The sequence below is a fragment of the Mus caroli genome, unplaced genomic scaffold, assembly GCF_978045245.1.
Source record: "Mus caroli unplaced genomic scaffold, Mus_caroli_1 scaffold_9, whole genome shotgun sequence".
Lineage (NCBI taxonomy): Eukaryota > Metazoa > Chordata > Mammalia > Rodentia > Muridae > Mus > Mus caroli.
Genome location: NW_028227264.1, coordinates 110,061,176 through 110,082,395, shown reverse-complemented (window position 1 = coordinate 110,082,395; position 21,220 = coordinate 110,061,176).

Below are 21,220 nucleotides of genomic sequence, written 5' to 3'. Positions count from 1 at the left end.
CTCTGAATGCAAAGGAAACAAGCAGAGTAGGGAAGAGAACCATGGTAGAGAAAAATAAATGAGGCAGTGAACGATAAAGAACAAGCAGGGAGGCAGGAAAGTTTTTGCTAAAGGTGGAGGGAAAAAAAAGGAAAAAGAATATAGTCAGATATCTCGAACTATCTCAGCATTGGCAGGGTGAGGCAGGGAGACCCCCATGACTCCAGACCAGCTTCTGTACCTTAGGAAAGTCTATAAAATAATCAGAAAAACAAACAATCAAACAAACAGAAGAGCAGAACAAAACCAGTCAACAAAACAAGGGAGGGAAAGAAAAAGAAATAGATCAGAAGAGATCAAGATCTGAACTATCTTACTAAATGAGGGAAGGATGAAAGAGAAAGAAAGACAGCATCTTTTTTCCCCTTTTTTTTATTAGATATTTTCTTCATTTAGATTTCAAATGCTATCCCAAAAGTCCCCTACACCCCCCCCCCCACCCTGCTCCCCTACCGACCAACTCCCACTTCTTGGCTCTGGCGTTCCCTTGTACTGGGACATATAAAGTTTGCTAGACCAAGGGGCCTCTCTTCCCAATGATGGCCGACTAGGCCATCTTCTGCTACAAATGCAGCTAGAGACACCAGCTCTGGGGTTACTGGTTAGTTCATATTGTTTTTCCACCTATAGGGTTGCAGACCCCTTCAGCTCCTTGGGTACTTTCTCTAGCTCCTTCATTGGGGGCCCTGTGATCCATCCAATAGCTGACTGTGAACATCCACTTCTGTATTTGTCAGGCACTGGCAAAGCCTCACAGGAGACAGCTATATCAGGGTCCTTTCAGCAAAATCTTTTTGGCATATGCAATAGTGTCTGCATTTGGTGGCTGATTATGGGATGGATCCCCAGGTAGGGCAGTCTCTGGATGGTCCATCCTTTCGGAAAGACAGCATCTTATGCACTGACTCTCACCTGTTGCTAGTCTAGCTTCTGGATTGTCCCTCATAGCATCAGGGCATAAATTCAAACATTGCATCTCTGTGGTTCCCTCTAGACTACAGCCTAGACCAGCTTTCTCCTTTACCGAGCACTGTATGATTCTGACTCATAAACATCTGTCCCTAATGTGTGCGGCAGACTGGAAGTCAGAGTATAGTCCCTTGACACTTACTGTAGGTTCCCAGAATGTGTGGTGAAGGGTTGAACTTCTGCTTCTAGGACCAGGAGCAATCTCTCTACTCAGCAGGGTTCCTAAAATTGGCTGCTTTGGTCAAGTGCCAGCAAGAGGTTTCTTAGCCCCTCCCCTATCTCCATGGTTGCAGCTGCCATACATGCAGGGCTTTTGTGCACGCCACGCACACACACTCTCTTTCATCTTTGTGCTATGGAAAGTACAGTGCAGATTCTCTGGGGCTCTCACTTTGTCTTAAGCAATGACTCCAGTCCGCAGCAGCTGCATCGTCTGTCTCACTGTGAGAAAAGTGCTTCCCAACTGGGGCTAATCCTCCTGGAACAGACTCTGAGCTCTCCTTCTGTTGTGCTATATAAAGTTTCCCACTTTTTCCTCTGTTACCAATTCTAGTGTTTTCTGCTGTCACTAAGTTTCAGGATAGCTGACCTCCAACTCTCTCTCTGTTATTCTCAAGAGAATCTTGCATGGATGCTGTCTACCATCTTCCAGGCTTTTCAGCATCTAAAATGAGGTTTCTGACCTAATTATCCGGCTTCTCTAAGTATGATTTCTATTACTACCAATAGCAAATACTATTTTCGAACAACAGTACTCTTAACTTATTATAGGTCAAGCAAGCTCTAATTAAGTTGAGCGTCTTTGAATGATCTATTTGTAATTACTTCAAATAGGTTCTTGAGGCTTGTTGAAAGGTTGTTTTTTGACGATGGTTAGTTTTATGTGTCGGCTTGACAGGGCCATCCGCACGCAGGTGTTTGGTCAAACACTAATTTTGTGGAATTATAAGGATATGTCTTTGAATGGGATTAACATTTGAATTGGTAGACCAAGTCAAGCTGATTTTTCTCCATCGTGTTTGCACTGCCCTTGCAAGAATTTGAAAGCCCAAATAGAGCCAAGGAGCTGAGCCCCTTGTGCAAGAGAAACTCCATTCGAACTGGGACACTGCTCTTCTCTGCCTTTGGTCCTTAAAACCGGCTACCTACCTTCTTCTTGGGTCTCCATTGTGCCAGCTCTTGAACCTGAACTCCAGCTTGCTCACTGCAAATCTATTGCTTAGCCTGCATAGTCTCTGTTATCTCTTTACCAACTGTGCATACATGTATATATATATATATATATATATATATATATATATATATATATATATACATCTCTTTACCAACTGTGCATACATGTATATATCTCCCATTTCTGGTTCTTTGGTATCCTCTGTACCCTACCATGGACATTCTTTTCAGGGTCTTGCTCTTCAAAATTGGGGGAGGGGGCATATTAGAAACACAGACTCTCACAGATTTCTGGCCCCACCTCAGACTGCCTAACTTAGAGTCAGCATTTTGACAAGATCCCCAGGTGAACTGCATGAGCATTACTTCTGAGAAGTAATTCTTCAGAGTATTTTGAAGTCTTTACCTATAATTTGTGTTTCTAGAATATGAAAGAACCTTATAATTATTTGACATTAATACTTCAGGGAGTATAGCACAATAGGGAGACTATAGCAAAGGAGTTTTGGGGAGGATTTTGCATAACATTGGGTGAATAATTTTGTAATGACAAGAGGAAAACTTTATATTCCTAGTGTATTTTCAGTTTTACTGTTGTCTAAATAACAATATGTCACAATTGCCATCTGCTTATCCTTTTATCATAAGATGACTGTGATGTACACTATAAATAATCTTTATGGGGGTTAGGAGACAGCTCAGTAAACCGCTTACTTTGCAAGCATGAGGACTTAGGCTGCATCCTAAGAAAGTACTTGAAAAAGCAAGAAATCAAACAAACTGGGTGTGTTGGTGCTTGCTTAATGGGGAGGCCAGCAGCAGGTGGGTCTTACTGGCTTCCCAGTCTAGTTGAATGGGCAAACTCGAGGCCAGTAAGACACCCCATCTCAAAAATAAGATAGACAGTTTCTGAAGCACAAGGCCCAGGGTTGATATTGGGCTTCCACACACATATACACGCGTGTTCATGCACATCTGCCAACACTTGCAAACCTACCTATACACATACACACAAACTCTGTAGATATTTATGGGAAGTGTAAGCACCTCCAAATGTTTTAACAGTTATTGGGAATTGATTGTATACGTAGCCCTGTTTCCACTTAATTTAGAATGACTTCGTTTGCCTAAAAAGGAGGTTGGCTAATTGTGTAATCATTGACCGAATTTTGATCTTCTTCATGTTTGGTGTAGCAAAGACATAAGTACTGTTCCTTCTTTTCTTCTCAGTCCCCCACCTTGTTTCTGAGAGAGGCAGGGAAATATCTACGGATGCTTCCTCTGGCAATCCCAGCTTCTTGTTTCTGAGGGAATTACCCAGCAATCATCTCCCCAAAATGGCTAGCTGTTGGGTGGCGATGAGGTTGGTACTATAGATCTGCATGTCTAGGACAGGATTTAATTGTGAGAGAAATTGATATCCATCCACAGCGACATTTTATCTTGCCCAAGGGACATTTAGGCTCGGGAGGTTTGCCAAGAAATGTCAAGGAAGCAGCCAGTGATGCTGAGGTTGAATCTCTGTCTTAGACAATGGTACTGCTGTGGCTTCTGGGAAAGGAGAAGGGCTTTGAGTGCCCCAGGCACTTGCCTAGGACTAGGTGAGACATTACACCCGGAACAGAGGTGGAAACGTGCCAATTTAGAATTAATGATTGTAATAGTGGTATTTGGAGGAGCCTAGTAATGTAAAAAATGAGGACGCTGCTTTTGGGTAATTAGAGTATTTCACAGACACATTTGTGTAAGGGTTTCAGAAAGTTCTATGACATAAGTGGCCTTGGGGTTATAGAAATATCACTTTTATGAGCTAAAACTTAGAATATTTCATTGAAATCAGTTATGGGGCTATGGGACACTATGCAATTTTTTTTTTCAGGAAAAAACTTGAAATTCCCTAGTGGTTAAAGAAAAAAAAAGCAGCCTAATTTATAAATTTGGAATTGGATCAACAATTAGGCTGATGATTATATGTCATTGTAAAATTAATTAACTGTTCACAAGGACATGATGGAATACTTTTTTTTTTAAGAATGAAGAGCCATGAAAGTACATGGCAGAGAGACAAAGAGAGCTGATACAGAAAAATAGATTTATTCCATGCATTAGTAAACTAAGCCAATGCTACCACAGAAAGCAAAAATTGCTAAGTAATGCTGAGTCTTTAATGTTTTAACATTTACCATTGCAGTCATTTAACAGCCCCTCCAATCTCTCTCTCTCTCTCTCTCTCTCTCTCTCTCTCTCTCTCTCTCTCTCTGCCAATGGGCTTATTATTGCTTGCCTTCAAACAAGTAATTTCTTCTCTTTTACTATGAATGAATAAAGCAAAGCCAACTTCTATCTTGACCCTGTTATTCTCATAAGGTACCTTTTTTGTGTTGCTCAATCTTCCTTTTCCAGAATTTTCTTCCTTTTTGAGGTCACTGCTAAACTCTCCTTAAGATTATTAAATATAATTAAGACTAGCATGTATCTGGACCCAGAAATCTTTACTTTTCTAAGAATTGCATAGGTTGATTTTGGGAGTCCTGGTTCCTCTGATTCTTCCATGACATTTGATACTGTTGACATCATCATTTGATACTGTTTTCTCTCCTGGGTTTCCCCTTTATCTCTTCTGACTTCTGTTTTGCATTGACGTTTGTTTCCATCCACATGTCACAGGCTGTATTGCGTGGTCCATATCCTTTTTAGATGACTCATCCTTACCGATCCCACTCTCTTCCTCTGGACGAGCTCATGCTCAGGACTCCCACCAACTTCCAAGGAGAGAAAGACTTCCTTGTCTATAGTGAAACTAATCATGCTTCCTTAAAAAATAATAATAATAATAAAAGAAACTATCTTATAGTAAACATGCCAATGTGGGTGGGGTGGGGGAGGAGTTTCCAGAGGCTCCATCACTAGATTAAGAGCTACAGGCAATTAGTGGTTACCAAGAAATGGAGATTCAGTCTTTTCCAGCAATGAGCTCCTTGTAGGTTATCTAATCCCAAGGTCAGCCCTCAACACATATGCATGTGCATATGAGCAATACTAAATAGACTCAGCAGGTTGTATTTATAGATATCCTATTATTATTACTACTACTATTATGATGATGATCAATACTACTACTAATAATAGAGGAAGTCATAAATTTGAGGGAGTAGGGGGGAACTGGAGGAGTTGTATTAAGTGGGTAGAAAGTGTGGAAATGATGTAAATTATATATATATATATATATATATAATTTACTGACAGAGTAAGATCCTAACAAGGACAGTAGGCTGCCTTTCCTCTGTGTGTGTGTTTGTGTAAAATCCAAGTTCCTATCATATATTTCCAATTCAATATTTCACTTTGAGCACAGAGACATAATTTCTGAAATCAACTTCATTATCCATTCCTTTAAAGCAACTCTTAGTTTAACTCTGACCTCAATGGCGTAAGTAGTGGTCTTATAACTTAGGCACAGATCTTTGCTTTTCTTGATTTTTATTTCATTTTGCTCTTAGTGTTAAGAAACTTACAACATTTAGGTTCAATTGAGTGTGCCTGAGAGATGATCAAAGTTAATGTTTTATATTCCCATCATTTCTGAGCCTAATTAAAATGTCATCTTTGGTGTTTTGGTAGGTTTTTGTTTGTTTGTTTGTTTGTTGTTATTGCTGCTGCTGTTCTTTGATATATCACAGTACTACCTACTCAGCAAGCTCTGTACTGTGGGGATGAAGTCCTAATTGAATATGTATTGTTGATATGGCCACCAGCATTTCAAGAAACTCAATGCCTCAGACCCAATGGGGATGGCAAAGCCTTACCCTGCTCTGTGTGTTGACAGTGTTTACAAAAAGTATCAACCCCAGTTTCCTCTTCCCCTGTGTTTACAGGGAGACTGCTCCCTGTCAGGGCCCTCCCATTGATATGAGTTCAACCCCCCTGCTTCCCTTCAGATATACACAATAAATGTGCTGAGTTTTTGGACTGTCACCAGCACATCTCTATCAGAGCACATGACTCACTTGATGCTAGCCTTTCTGTTTGTATGTGTGTTCTTTCAGGTTTCTAGGACCCTGATGCTAGATCTGTGGCAGAGGACAGTTTTTTATCTTATTAACTTGTATGCAGCAGGACATAGCTTACTTAGAATTTACTTCTCCAACAGCGGTGCCAAGATTTGCCCTGGTACCACAAAGGAATTATCTACCATGGTTTTCTCTTAGAGATACAAGTGAGAGGATGTAATACAGAGAGGCCAGGGAAGACTGAGGAGAGGTTTTGTGTGTCAACTTGACACAAGCTGGAGTTATCACAGAGAGAGGAACCTCCCTTAAGGAAATGCCTCCATGAGATCCAACTGTAAGGCATTTTCTCAATTAGTGATCAAGGTTGGGAGGGCCCATTGTGGGTGATGCGATCCTTGGGCTGGTAGTCTTGGGTCCTATAAGAAAGCAAGCTGAGCAAGCCAGGGGAACCAGCCATTAAGTAACTTACATCCCTTCATGGTCTCTGCATCAGCTCCTGTTTGACCTGTTTGAGCTCCAGTCCTAACTTCCTTTGGTGATGAATAGCAATGTGGAAGTGTGAGCTGAATAAACACCTTCCTCCCCAATTTGTTTCTTGGCCATGATATTATGTGTCAGAATAGAAACCCTGACTAAGCCATCTATGTGGCTACAGGGAAGCTCTTTTCTTGGGTTTTCACTAATGTGAAAGCTAATTAGTGCAGCTAATTAGGGGAGGAGTGTCATGCTACCTAGGGTAAGGAAGCCCAAATGAATTCACTGACTCTCCCAGAGTGAATCTGGTGGGATAATGCCTCAGTTTGTGGTGGGGACCTCAGGCAAAGGGGTAGGTGCCATTTAGTCTTCCTCAGGGAAGGGATTTTAGCAACACTGCCAGATCAAGATGCTAACAAGGGCAGTGGGGAGCCTCTCCTGTCCATCTTCACCCAGTAAAGAAGGGAGATATTGAGTTTTCCCTCCATCCCTTGACCCTTTCTCAGCAAGTAGGATGTGCACAGTTTGCTCTGGCATGTTCATTTCACACACAGCATGTTGCTTTTTTAGTTAGTTTTCCTTTTAGGAGAACAGAACTTGCCTAAACAACTCCCAAAATAAGCGTGTGATGTCTCCAGGTTGTATTTTTCTAATTAGTGCTTTTGTACCCAGCCATCTTTTTCTTTCTAGTTCTAGATTCACTTGAGTAGTGCAAACAAAATAACTTCAGTTGAACTTTAAAGGTCTTTAATCTCTTAGTCTCTGTTTATGACTCTAACTTCATCTTATTCTCCCAACATTAGCCCCTGCATTATTTTCATACTGTTCCAAGTATGGCAGATACATGGATGATCTTGTGAGTTGGTAATAATGGAGATTCACACTCATAGGTGTTTGTTGGGGCCAGAGATGTTTGCATTTCTAATCAGCTTCCAGGTGATGTATTGCTGTTAGTCCTATAGACCACAAACTTTTGAGTCCCACATGTCTATAAGATCTAGTTTAAAGGCCCTAACTTGGTTTAATTTAATTCCACAGCCCCAGGAGTAGCATCTGGGAAAAGAGATGCAAAATTACCTTGGGTGCTTGTTGCAGGATATTTGATCACACTGTGAACCTTGTTATTATGTTAGTTACTGGAAAAACCTGTTTTTAATTGTGGTGTAGCTCAGCCTTAGCACACACCTTTAATCTGAGAGTTTTCTGCTTGAATATTGTAAGCAGAATTAAATACAGTGAGGGGGTCAAGGGGCGGAGCAAGCAACCAGCTGACAGGAAGTGAACATAGGATTAAGATAAAACCATAGAGAATAAGAGGGAGTCAGGAGGACAAATAGAGAGATGCACAGGAAATAGAAGAAAGGGATATTTGATTTGAAGAAAGGGATATTTGATTTGAAGGAGTTTTTTTTTTTTTTTTTTTTGTTGTTTTTTTTTGTTTTGAGACTGGTGAGAGAAATCCCTGGTGGGATGCTGGCTGATGAGCAAGGTCAGCTGGGTGCTTTCTCTGCCTTTCTGTGCTAGTAGGCTTTCACCCCAGCATCTAGCTCCAGAGTCCTCATTGGTAAAATTGAATGATTGAGATTTTGTTAAAACAAGACAAAACACCAAACTAGCTGCTCTTAGAGGACAATTATGAGCTGCCATGTAGGTGCTAGGAATTGAGCTCTTAATCACTGAGTCATCTCTTTAGCCCCAGAAGTATATATTCTTAAGCAGTAGTATAAATTTAATTCTCTCATGCTATTGTCCCAGGTAAATGAGATATTTTTAGTACAGACAGAATCTCTGAAATTCTTTTCAGGTTTTTCCCAAGCATTGTACATAGTAAGTCTACAGTAAGTACATTTATTGATTATTTATTCTTAAGCAATTCATTCTATCTAGCATATCAAGAAAGAACCTCTAAGTTACCTTTGCACTTATAGTTTTACAACAGATACTATTTTTTAAAAAACATTACAAAATATTGTAAGAAGATTATTGTGCTAAAAATAATCAAGGTGTTTGTGATATTATAGACCCTGATGGGCCTTATGAATCAGGTTAAGGAAAATATGTGTTATTGCTTTGTTTATAGTATTATGTTTCACATGTGTATGTGTGCTTAAATGTGTGTGGGCACAGGTGTGGGGTGTGTGCATATGTGTGGATATGTGTGCATATGTATGTACAGGTGGAGGCCCAAGGTTGACATCAGGTGTCATCCTCAACCTGTCTCCCACCTTATGGATCGAGATGGGAGCTTACCATTTTTTCTTTTTATTATTTATTTTTATTAGATATTTTCTTTATGTACATTTCAAATGCTATCCCGAAAGTTTCCTATACCCTACCCTGACCCTGCTCCCCTACCCACCCACTCCCACTTCTTGGCCCTGCCATTCCCCTGTACTGGGGCATATAAAGTTACCATTTCTAACAATAGAGGTAATCCCTGAATGCTCTAGGGATTCCCTGTCTCTGCCTCCTGAGGTCTGGAACTAAAGCTGAGCCTCCATGTTTATCTGCCTTTATATGTGGATTCTGGGGATCCAAACTGTTGTCCTCACATCCCCATGGTGAATGCTTTCCCTCGGAGACATCTTCCCAGTTATTGAGTATGGTATTTGGAAGTTGAAAATATCATTGTTTATTACATTCATCACCATTACAGTCATTTCTAAACTGATGCTAAACGTGATCAATTGATATAGGTAGATGCTTGGATACAGACATGATCAGTTGATGTAGGAAGAATCTATTCTTGCCAAAGGTTCCTATTGCAGAGGCTTGAAGGATTCCAAAAGATAGACGGTCTACAGAAATACATTGCTATAAATGCGACTTGAGTTTGCAGCCGAGTTGGAAACCTCCCACGGACATCAGACTGTAACAGCCTGCTGGAAAGTTTAGGGGAAGAAGGCATAAAATGCTCATAAATTTTGACTGCAGACTTCAGGTCTCAGATTTCAAATGAATTGTATTGATTGGGTCATGCCTTTAAACCTTTGAAGAAGTCCTATGTGCCTGAATAAATTCTGTGGACGTGTATGTTTGAAAATGTGTGCTTTGCCTTTTGTGAAAGAAATGTGTCAATGCAATGACATTAACCCGTTCCTCCTGGAGATCTCATTCTTTCCTAAGATCTTAGAGCTCAGGAAAGAAATTGGACAGGACACATGTCCTTCTTTCTAACTCCTTTTGTGTGAGATTATTTTCAGTCTGTTATTATCTTTTTAAATTAATAGAATAGTCACTGGGCACTGTCCACTCAAATTCTACCTGGAGCATCAGAAATAAACATCTCTGAGATATTTATGGAGATAGTCATGCAATTGTCCTTCAAAGACTATAATCATTTGTCTTCAGCATCCCTAGATGCTGACATTCTAACTGGATCCTGATAACAAGTAAGAGTGGAGAAGGACTTACGTCAGTTTTGATTTTCGGGTTGATTAAGGATAACTGGTCTTAACACAAAACAAGCATAGTTGCTTAAAACTAAGGATGCTCTTTTTAGTAGGGATAAGGATAAAGATAAAGATAAGGCTAAGGACACGGCTAAGAATGAGGATCCTCTTTTTTAGTGAGACTCCTGATAAATCTGGACCTGTAATTTTCTTCCTAAGTGCTTATAACTTCAAGTTTATAAATTAGTGGGAAGACTTCCTAGTCTGCAAAACATCAAGGAGATAGACATTAGCATTTCACATCTGCTATCCTGTGACAGTTATTACAGGAGCTGAGATATGACTCTGCATCTTGTATCACATGGTCTGGTCCCTATCCATCCCCGCAGTACCTAGGATAGCAGAGCGTGGCTCCAGTCAATGTTTATGTATAAGAATTATGCAGTAACTAAAATGTCAGTGGCTTCCAGATGAAGTATCACACATTGTTGTGAAGAGGGTTGGAGTCCTCAGATACAGAAGATACCCAGGCATTTTTTTTTCGTGTAGAAAATCAACACCCACACATATACACACTCGCACACACATATACTTCTGTTATAATTTATGTGCCCATAATGAAGAGGTTTAATGGATACTTTTAATGAAGAGCATATAGATCAGAAAAATGCTTGTTCTCATCAACCATGTGAACTTGACCATGATAAGTACATTTTTAATAAGTTAGGAAGGTTTTCAGCAAAAGCGGACATGGTATAGAGTCAAATCTATACCTCATTAAGCCGGTAGCTGGAGAAGTTTGTGGCATCATACAGTGACCAATAGCTCTGTGTTGGATGAGCCTCTGGGATAGAGATTTTTGTGATGGTTATAACCATCTACTTTTCATGTGGATGGTACCTGCTGCTTGCTACATACTCTGTTGACTTTTCTATGTTTGACTTGGAGGCATCTACGTTTGGTTAGTAAGCAAGCCAATAAGGTGCTCTGTGCTTTTATGTTAGTTCCTAAAGTCACTGGACCAAAAACATTAGAAGAAACTTAAGACACTCTAGAGGTAGAAAACCAACAGCAAGCAAACATAACCACTTCTTTGGTAAGAAAAGCACACTTCTGCACTCTTGCTTGATGGAATAGAAATCCACTGATACCGACTTTGCCCAGTACAAGTGTATAGGATGTTCCCTTTTCTCTTTGTTCTATGTAGCAGGCAGCATACGGTTTGAGATGTTGAATACATACAGATAAATACATACAGGTTGTATTTAGGAAAGATTAGCTGTACAAAGCCCTTCTGAATTGAGAAGACAAACTCACATTTTTCTGATATCGTTATGTATTCATGTAGACTTTCTATGAGCCAGATCACTGAATGGCTGTTAGGATTTGTGCTCTGATCAGAGGGCCAAAGATTGCCACAAGGTTACACCTTGTAACAGACCTTGTTGGGGAGACTTGGGGGGAGGGCATACAAATGTTGCCTCTGAGCAAGAATGGAGGAGAAAGAGAGCAGACTGCTCAGCCACAGGCTTTATAAAGGAATATAGTACGTGCACATGGGCAGCATTTGGTGGCTGGTGATGATGTGGCCAATGGTGCTGAGGTGGAGTGGGGAGGGCACCTGGTTCTGGAATGCAGGTGATTCTGGGTTTTACAACAGTGACAGGAATGGCTTGTCATTCCTGTCTCCTACTCACTTAATGCCCAGTTGAAATATATGTCCTGTGCTCATGTATAAGGACAATGTGATGTGTAATTCCTCCCCCTACATATTGAGTTTTTCAAAGAGATGTTCCCCTATCTGATGTTTTATTCCTGACAAAAAAATAAAGCGCGTTCTTCTCTTGGCTTCCCAGTGAGTTCCTCTTGAATCTTGATTTGCACTGTCAGTGTGTGGCAAGAGCAATGAACTTTCTCTCACTTTATCTCTTTTCTTTACACTTGGGCATATTAAAAGCAAATCACTCTCTGCTCTGCCTTGTTTTCATGGTAATTCTTTTGTTTTCCCTAGAAGAGAAGAATCCTATGTAAATAAAAGTTGACCAATGTGCAGAAATAAATATCTTTTCACTATTAGATTAAGATGGTTAAGAATAACAGATTTGAAGAAATGGAATATATTCAGATTATTTAAATTCTATTTTATTGGTTACTTGAGGAAATGTGTCTAGGATGGATTATAGCTATAAATGTAAAGCAGGTGCTAACTTTCATGTATTTCGTGATTCAGGTCTGATATCCAGCATGAGATACTATTGGGGTTTTTAAGGCCATAGCATGAATTGATGTGATCAACATTTAACATTAAGGAGATTGCTATGCAAAAAAAAAAGTCATGAAAAGAATAGGTAAAGGTGAATTAATGATGCAAAAGTACATAAGAATCTAGACGACCTATGCTTTCAAAGGGTGTGCACCATTGTCTCCATCTCCTGGAGAAAATCATACTGATATTATTTCAAAATACAGAAAAATACTCAGCAGTGGTACTCTTTTAGGTAGGCTCACATGATAAGCTCATTGAACTGCCACTTACAGCTCTTAAACCTGTCCTAGAAGACTCTCAGTGCGGCTGTTCTGTTCACCAACAGTGATGACGTCATCAAAGCCTCAGGAGGGAGGGAAGCATAATTCTGAGTGCTGGATGGATGAACAAAGTCATTCAAGAGCCACAGCTGGCTTGTCTTTCACATCTTCCTTTAGGATGCCAAGGTTATCAACAAGGGGAGTGGGAACTGGGAATCACTTTTCAGATATTTACAAGTTCATGGTGGTCTAAGATAGCAAGGCTGCAGTACTTGGCCGGCAAAGACCCACGTTTAGCATCTCTAATGGCATCAGTCATGCTCCAAGAAAGGGATAGGAGCTAACCTGCTAGTGGTCATACTTTAAAACTTCTCTTCCATTATAGCTGTGGGAAACTTATTTTGCAGCAATTTTATTATTTTTTCTCTTTTTACGATAGGGTCTGGACAGAGCAAAAGGTCCCCAATGAAGGAGCCAGAGAAAGTACCCAGGGAGCTGAAAGGGTCTGAAGCCCCATAGGAGGAATATCAATATGAACTAACCAGTACCCCCAGAGCTCCTTGGAACTATACCACCAATCAAAGAAAACACATGGTGGAACTTGTGGCTCTAGCTATATATATAGCAGAGGATGGCCTAGTCGGTCATCATTGAGAGGAGAGGCCCTTGGTCCTGTGACGGCTCTATGCCCCAGTATAGGGTAATGCCAGGACTAAGAATGGGAGTGGGTAGGTTGTGGAGCAGGGGGAGGGGGAAGGGAATAGGGGATTTTTGGAGGGGAAACAAGGAAAGGGGATAACATTTGTAATGTAAATAAAGAAAATATCTTAAAAAATGATAGGGTTTCCTTTGGTGTCTCACATCACAGTTCAGGCTGAGCTAGAACTCACTATGAAGATCATGCCATCAAACTCCTGGCTGTCTTCCTGCCTCAACCTCCTGAGTGCTGGGATTACAGGAGCAAAATACCACACAATTCTAATCTAGTTCTCAATTAGGCTTTTTATTTGAAAAGTCTGTCTTAGTTAGGGTTTTATTGCTTTGAAGAGATACCATGACCACAGCAACTTTTATAAAAGAAAACATTTAATTGGGGCCTGAGGTTTAGTTCATTATCATTGTGACCAGAAGCATGGCAGCATACAGGCAGACATGACACTGGAAAAGCAGCTGAGAGTTCTACATCTTGATCATCAGGGAGTGGGAGGCGACTGTGTGATACTCTGGGCGTAGCTTGAGCATATAAGACCTCAAAGCCTGACTCCACAGTGACACACTTCCTCCTGTAAGGCAACACCTACTCCAATAAGGCCATACTTCATAGTAGTCCCTATGGGCTGAGCTTTCAAACACATAACTCTATGGGAGCCATTCCTATTCAACCCCCCACAAGCATGTTCAAAGCTTCGAGAGAAGTAACTTTCCTATTGGAACACATGTGCATTTACCTGTGTGCCTCTCTCTAATACCCCTTTCCGATTTGCATTCTTAAAGAGTTATGTACAAAAGGATGCATGAACATACATTCATGTGTAAAACACTTTGTTACCCCTGTCTAGGAGTTCCATCTATTATAGTCTCTTAAAAACAACATATTCTCTAAGAACGATATGATGTCTTTTGAAATCTCATTTGCAATTGAGGTAGAAACCTATCCTTGAGAATCATCTAATGGGAAGACAGAACTGTTATTTTTTTCCCACGGAGACCAAGTCCATAATGAAACAGTCCTAGATGTTCATTTATAATTGGCACCTCGCAAATGGGGACCCCATACTACGAACAAGAACCTCCCTCCTTATTATTCTTACCTGCCCTTTCTTTTCACTATTTTTTAATCTACTTTTGTTCCCTTTTTGGCTTTCCTTTGCAATTGATATTTTCTAAAGGCCACAGACAGGTCCCCGCTCACCTACGCAACTTAATTACACTTCTGGGAGCTGCATTGCTTTTTTAAGTGGGTATGACTTTAAAAAAGAAATCTAGGTGATATTTTGCAGTTTGGCGATGACTGTTATTTCCTCTAGCCTTAGTAGAAAGAGATTTCATTCAAACTGTCAGACAGCTCAGAATAAGCAGTTTGGCAGCTGATACAGTAATTAACATCCGGGCCATTTGCAAAAGTCCAGGCAAACACACGCTGGTAGATCCCTCTTAGAAAGGCTTAAAAAAATTGTCAGCAACTTTGCACCTGATGTTTTGGCTAGCAGCTTCAAGCTCCTTTAGAGATGGTGCTCCCATCTCTTAAAGCAGAGAAATTCCATTGTTTGTAAAGAAGTTTCAGGAAGCACATATGGTTTAGCAGGGCTTCTCAAAGCAGTGGTGTGTAGAGAGAGCAGCTAGGTCTCGAGCTATAAAGAAGAGTCTTTGCCTTGCAGGTCCTCCTTTAAGGATCCAGGTTAGCAGCTTGAAATCTATTCAAGCAGCTGAAAGGATGAAGGATTTCACGGTCCGGGGTGGTTTCTTTGGAGCTATCTGGCTCACTCAGGATTTTCTTTGGCTGTCTGACCAGAGGCAAAGATTAGTGACCCAGTGATCTACTTCTACGCTCCTTCCTATGGCATGGAGCCCGGCCCGTGGGAACCATGAGCCTTTCTAACATTTGTTAGTTTGGGGCAGATTGGGTTTACATAGCTACCCTCATTCTAAGTCATCAAGAAGTAAAGCAATTGCCTTTTGAGAGAAAACAGGTTTTCTTCTTTCCCTGGGAGAAGCGGCAGGCAGGAAAGCACTCTCTGGAAGGCAGGTGGGGCTCATGTGTACAATCAAGGAAAACTCCAACGTGATTACCTCTCTTCTTATGCCTTCAAGTGGTTTGGTTTGAGCAGGAGAGGGTTCATTTCTTTTCCTGAGGTTTTCTGCAATCTAGTTCAGCCAAGAAGCCCTTTACCACGGTTGTGCAGGTCAACACTCACTCCTGCTTCATCAGTCAGAGATGTATCAGGCACACACATAGAGAATCCTTCTATAGCCTCAAGTTGGGGGGAATTAGGTGCAAGAATTTTTTTCTCAAAAGCTGCTCTCAGGGTTGAAGAAATGGCTCTGTGGTTACTGAGCTGTTTTGTAATGAGGCAGGGCTGGGCTGGGGTGGGGTAGAGTGGGGTGGAATGGTGCCTTAGAGGGCCCATGCTGAGGCATCTCCCCAAGGTATCAGTCATACCATGGGTCTAGTATAAAATGAGGTTTATTTAGGACATGGAAGGGGATTTGAGGAGGAGAGTTGAGGCTGAGAAAGAAAGAGAATAGAGAAGGCAGAAAGAGAGAAGAGGGAGAAAGAAGGGAAGAGGCTGGCAGGGAACAAGTGGAGACAGAGGAGAGGGAGGCTTAGGGAGAGAGAGGGAGAGGGAAGGAAAGGGGGAGAAGGAAAAGAGGGGAAGAGGGGGAGAGAAGAGAGGAGAGACAGAGAAGACCACCAGTCTTTTTATAGTGAGCCAGACTTACCAGGCTGATGCTAGGTAACTGTTAAGTGGAGCCTAGAAGAAATGCTAACATTTATGGACATTTGCTGCTCTTGCTAAGGTTCAGTACCCAGTACCCACATTATGCCATTACAACCATCTGTTACTCCAGGTCCAGGAGATCTTTGGCTTTTTCCTGACTTCTGAGAAGGTGGTAGACATATAAACATGCAGGCAAAAACACTGCTACACATAAACTGAGATTAAAACATTAAAAGACAAAACAAAACAAAACCCCATTCTCTCTTTTTACCAGCTATTCACTTAAAAATTTTTCATACTCTATATTTCGATCATATTTTCTCTCTCCCCCAACTCTTCAACCTACCCTACTTCATGTTATTTTTCTTTTTAAAAACAAAACAAGACAATTAATGGGGTTTGTGTTATCCAATGATCCCTGAAAATGAGGCCCTCCCTGGTGTGTGTTTGATATACCCAACATCACTCCACTGGGAAACAAACCAAAACACAATACCAAACCAAACCAAACCATACCATACATACCAATTCAAACAATACCAAACCAAACCATACCAAACCAAACCAAACCAAACCAAAATAGATGTGCTCTCTTCTTGGTGCTGCGATCTCGTCTGGCTCGTTCTGGTCTTGCAAGCATCGTCTCAGTCTCTGTGCGTTCACATTGCCCATCAATCCTATTATGTCCTTGGCTTCATCTTCCATCTCTGGCTCTCACAATCTTTTCCTACAAGGATCCATGAACCTTTAGGGGAGGGGTGTGATAAAGACATCCCATTTAGGGCTCAGTGCTCTGAAGTCTCCTACTCTCTACACACGCACAGTTATTTCTTTATTGTGTGTATGGGAGTGGGTTGCATGTGCCATGGTACATATGTGGAACTCAGAGGACAACTCATAGAAGGCTCTTCTGTCTGTCCTTTTAGCGTGTGGGTCTTCACATTTAACTCAAGTTGTTCAGGTTGAAGGCCCTTACTGTTTGGGTTTCTGAGGAAGAATACCTTGACAGATCTGGGCCAAGGAACACTACAAAGTCACAACAGGTAACAGACCTCACAGGGGAATGATAGGAGAGGGAGTGTACAAAAGCTGCCCTGATGAAGGTTGGGGGAGAAAGAGAGAGACAGAGAGACTGAGCGGGAAAGACAGACTGAGTGAGAGAGTGGGCCTGTGATGGTGGGGATCTTTATTTTTTTGATTAGATAATTTCTTTATTTACATATCAAATGCCCTCCTCTTTCCAGGTCTTCCCTTCAGAATCCCCCTATACCATCCCAGCTCTCTCTGCCTCTATGAGGGTGCTCTCACACCCACCTACTCCCACCCTGGCATTCTCCTACACTGGGGCATCAAACAACCTCAGGCCCAAGGGCCTCTCCTCCCACTGATGTCCAACAAGGCCATCCTCTGCCACACATGTGGCCAGCACCATGGGTCCCTCCTTGTGTATTCTTTGGTTGGTGGTCCAGTCCCGAGGAGCTCTGGGTGGTCTGGCCCATTGACACTGTTGCGCTCTCCATGAAGGAGCTCAGCTCCTTCAGTCCTTTCTCTAACTTCTCCATCAGGGATCCTGGGCTCAGTCCAATGGTTGGCTGTGAGCATCCGCCTCTGTATTTGTCAGGCTCTGGCAGAGACTTTCAGGTGACAGCCATTTCAGGCTCCTGTCAGCTAGCACTCTCCAGCATCCACAATAGCATCCGAGTTTGGTGGCTGTATATGGGATGGAACCCCAGGTAGGGCAATCTCTGGATGGCCTTTCCTTCACTCTCTACTCCACACTTTGTCTTCATATTTGCTCCTGTGAGTATTTTGTTTCCCCTTCTAAAAAGCACTGAATCGTCCACATTTTGGCCTTCCTTCTTCTTAGGCTTCATATGGTCTGTGAATTGAACCTTGGGTATTCCAAACTTTTGGGCTAATATCCACTTATCAGTGTGTACATACCGTGTTTGTTCCTTTGTGACTGAGTCACCTCACTCAGGATGATATTCTCACGTTACATCCATTTGCCTGAGAATGTCATGAAGTTATTTTTAATAGCTGAGTAGTACTCCATTGTGTAAATGTACTACATTTTCTGTATCCATTCCTCTGTTGAGGGACATCTGGATTCTTTCCAGCTTCTGGCTATTGTAAATAAGGCTGCTATGAACATAGTGGAGCATGTGTCCTTATTACAAGGTGGGGCATCTTCTGGGTATATGCCCAGGAGTGGTATTGCTGCATCCTCAGGTAGTACTATGTCCAATATTCTGATGAACCACCAGACTGATTTCCAGAGTGGTTGTACAAGCTTGCAATCCCACCAGCAATGGAGGAGTGTTCCTCTTTCTCCACATCCTCACCAGCATCTGCTGTCACCTGAATTTTTGAACTTAGCCATTCAGACTGGTATGAGGTGGAATCTCAGGGTTGTTTTGATCTTTAAGATAGGACCTCTTGGCAGCCGGTGATGATGTACTGAGTCCCTGGGGAGGGGGTTGGGGGCATCTGGTTTCTCGAACTTACTTGCTGAGGCCATCTTGCCAGCCCCAAAGCTGCTTTTATGTTGGGATAGAGTCCTTTCCAAAAGAAGAACAATGTTCAGATTTTCTTATCCCTTAATATTTAATTGCAGAGCATGATACATTATGGACTTTTAGGGCCAGCAGCTTGAGCAACATCATCTGGAAACAAGTCAGGCATGATAGTTGATTCTCCAGTGAAGGGTTGTAGGTGCGCGCTGAAGACAATGCTGGCTCTCAAACCCTTTCCGGATAATCTACGTTGTAAATCATCGGTTCCCAGATTTAACATGCATCAGAGTGATCAGGAGCGCTTGTGGAATTGTAGACTGATGGACCCTACCCTGAATACCTGCAGATCTGGAGTGGAGGCGAGGAGGTCCATCTTTAACATATCCCCTAGACATACTCACACCCCTGTCTGGAACTCTGCTTTGAGAAACACTGGCTTAAGACAGTGACTTTCAACCTTGACCCAGTGTCAGTCAGCCTCATTAAACACCAACCCTTAGAGAAGATGAACAATAAATAACTCAGAACCGCTGCAGGTGGGTGTGGGCCCGAGAGCCTGTAAAATTTCCCAAGTGATGCTAATGAGCAGCCAGGTGTGGATCTCACTGGAGATTAGCTGTAGAGAAGTGGCCCTCCATCTCCAGTTCCCATTAGAGCCACCTGGCAAGCTTTAAAAACCTTGATGCCTAGATTTCCAAACCCCAGAGGAGCCAATATAATTGATTTGAGATGGAACCTGTGCGTTCTGAGTGTGAGAGCTCCCCAAGTGATTCTCAATATACCATAAGGTTAAGAACTGTTACCCTAAATATTGTTATACAGGTTCCATGTTTATATTAAAGGGAGCTTCATATGTACAAATGTATATTTTTAGAGTAGTTGTCCAACTTCTAAATTAAACCCCATGGTGGGCGGCTATACATTTCTTTTATTTCCAACCAAACCCTCATCTTCTTTTGTTTACAATGTATGTATTTTCGTCATTGGAAAGGTGTTTAAAGGGAGAATAAAGAACTCCATTTCTTATCCTTTACATCTGTGTGCAGATGACCAGCCTAGGTAATTATAATCACTTATTAAATCAAATGTACTACAGCAGACGCTGGCAAGTCGAGTTCCCTGGCCCCAACTCTAGAGCGGAGGTTTCCTGAGGGACTGAACCCCACATGTACACCCCACATTTACACCGTATTATGATCTGGGACTCAGGTAGATCAGGACTTCACGGAGGTTACAACCACAGCCCACGCAACCCATCTCACGAGCCTGGGAAGAACACACACCAGGAGACTGTTGAGTCAGGGAAGTGTTATAAAGTCACAGAGGTTCCAAGTCAAACCGTTTCTGGGTGGGATGGCAGAGCGGCCGTGACATGTTTTCATATGAAATACTTACATCTAACTTCGTATCTATGGAAAACCACCTGATTATTATAAAGCATATTGTCTCAACCCCTACCCCCATAGAAGCCATGTGACACTGAGCAAGCTACCTAACTTGAAGACCTGGGTTTTTTCACATATAATTATCTTGCAAGGTCATTTGGAGGAATACATGAGATAACCTACCAAGCATTCAACCCTGTGCCTGATATGTACTAGCAGTTCAGAAATACTAACCTCCTTGTCAACCCTCTGGGCTTTCTAACATTATTATAAGTTTTGACTTTGGTCATCAATGCACTTACTAGCCATCAAAGACTCACATCAAAGTCTCACTGTATTTTCTCATTCTGGCTGCTGCAGATGGGCCTCACCCACTGCCTTAAGGTTAGGCACTTGGATGTGGAAAGAAAATAGGCTCCCATCAGTACACACACACACACACACACACACACAGAGTCTAGGGAGACTAATAAACATATTATTATAATGCCTAATAGGTAGCAGGTAAGCAAAGAGATGTCATAGGGGAGTGGCACCCAAACTTGGGTGTGGGACCTGAAGCTTTTTGGTGCGGATTCTGAGAAAGCATCCTCTTAGGAGATGAGGAAAAGTTACCTTGATGCCGTGGTGGGAAGATACACTCAAGCTTGACACAGGGGAGAGTGAATGTGGCTCGAGTGGAAAACCATGGCATAGGTAATGACTGTCACCTGTTGGAGTTGTTGTGAGGCATGAAGTGGCCAAGGACTAAGATCTGAAAAGCCACTGGCCAATGTTTCTCAGACACCAACCCCCCCCCCCCCCAGTTTTTCTCAAAGTCCAACCCAGACCAGCAAAATGAACATCAAGTTGGATCAGGTTTGAAACACAAATACGTATGAGTTTCCTAGACCGATAGAATGAGGAACGTTGGTCTCGAGAACTCCTAAATCTTTGCTTACGTAACTCCTGCAGGTAATGTGACATGCCAGGGTTTGAAAGACACTTTGCTTGAGTGTTTGTGTCCCTTCAGGTTTCATGCTGAAACCTTGGACGATGCAACAGCATCAGCAGGTGGAGCCTTTGGATGCTGACCATACCATGAAGATTTTTCTCTAACAGAGTTAAGTATCTTCAAAGAGATGTTTCAGCACATCAGCACTCACGGGGATAAAACTTGAATTGTCAGAGACAGAAACCAGTCTCTCCTCTGATTCTAAACCTGCTGGTATCTAGACGGTGGACTCTGCAGCCTAGAACTGTGAGCCACAACTTCATGTTGTGGACCTGTTAAGCAGCAGCCTCAGTTACTTTGTT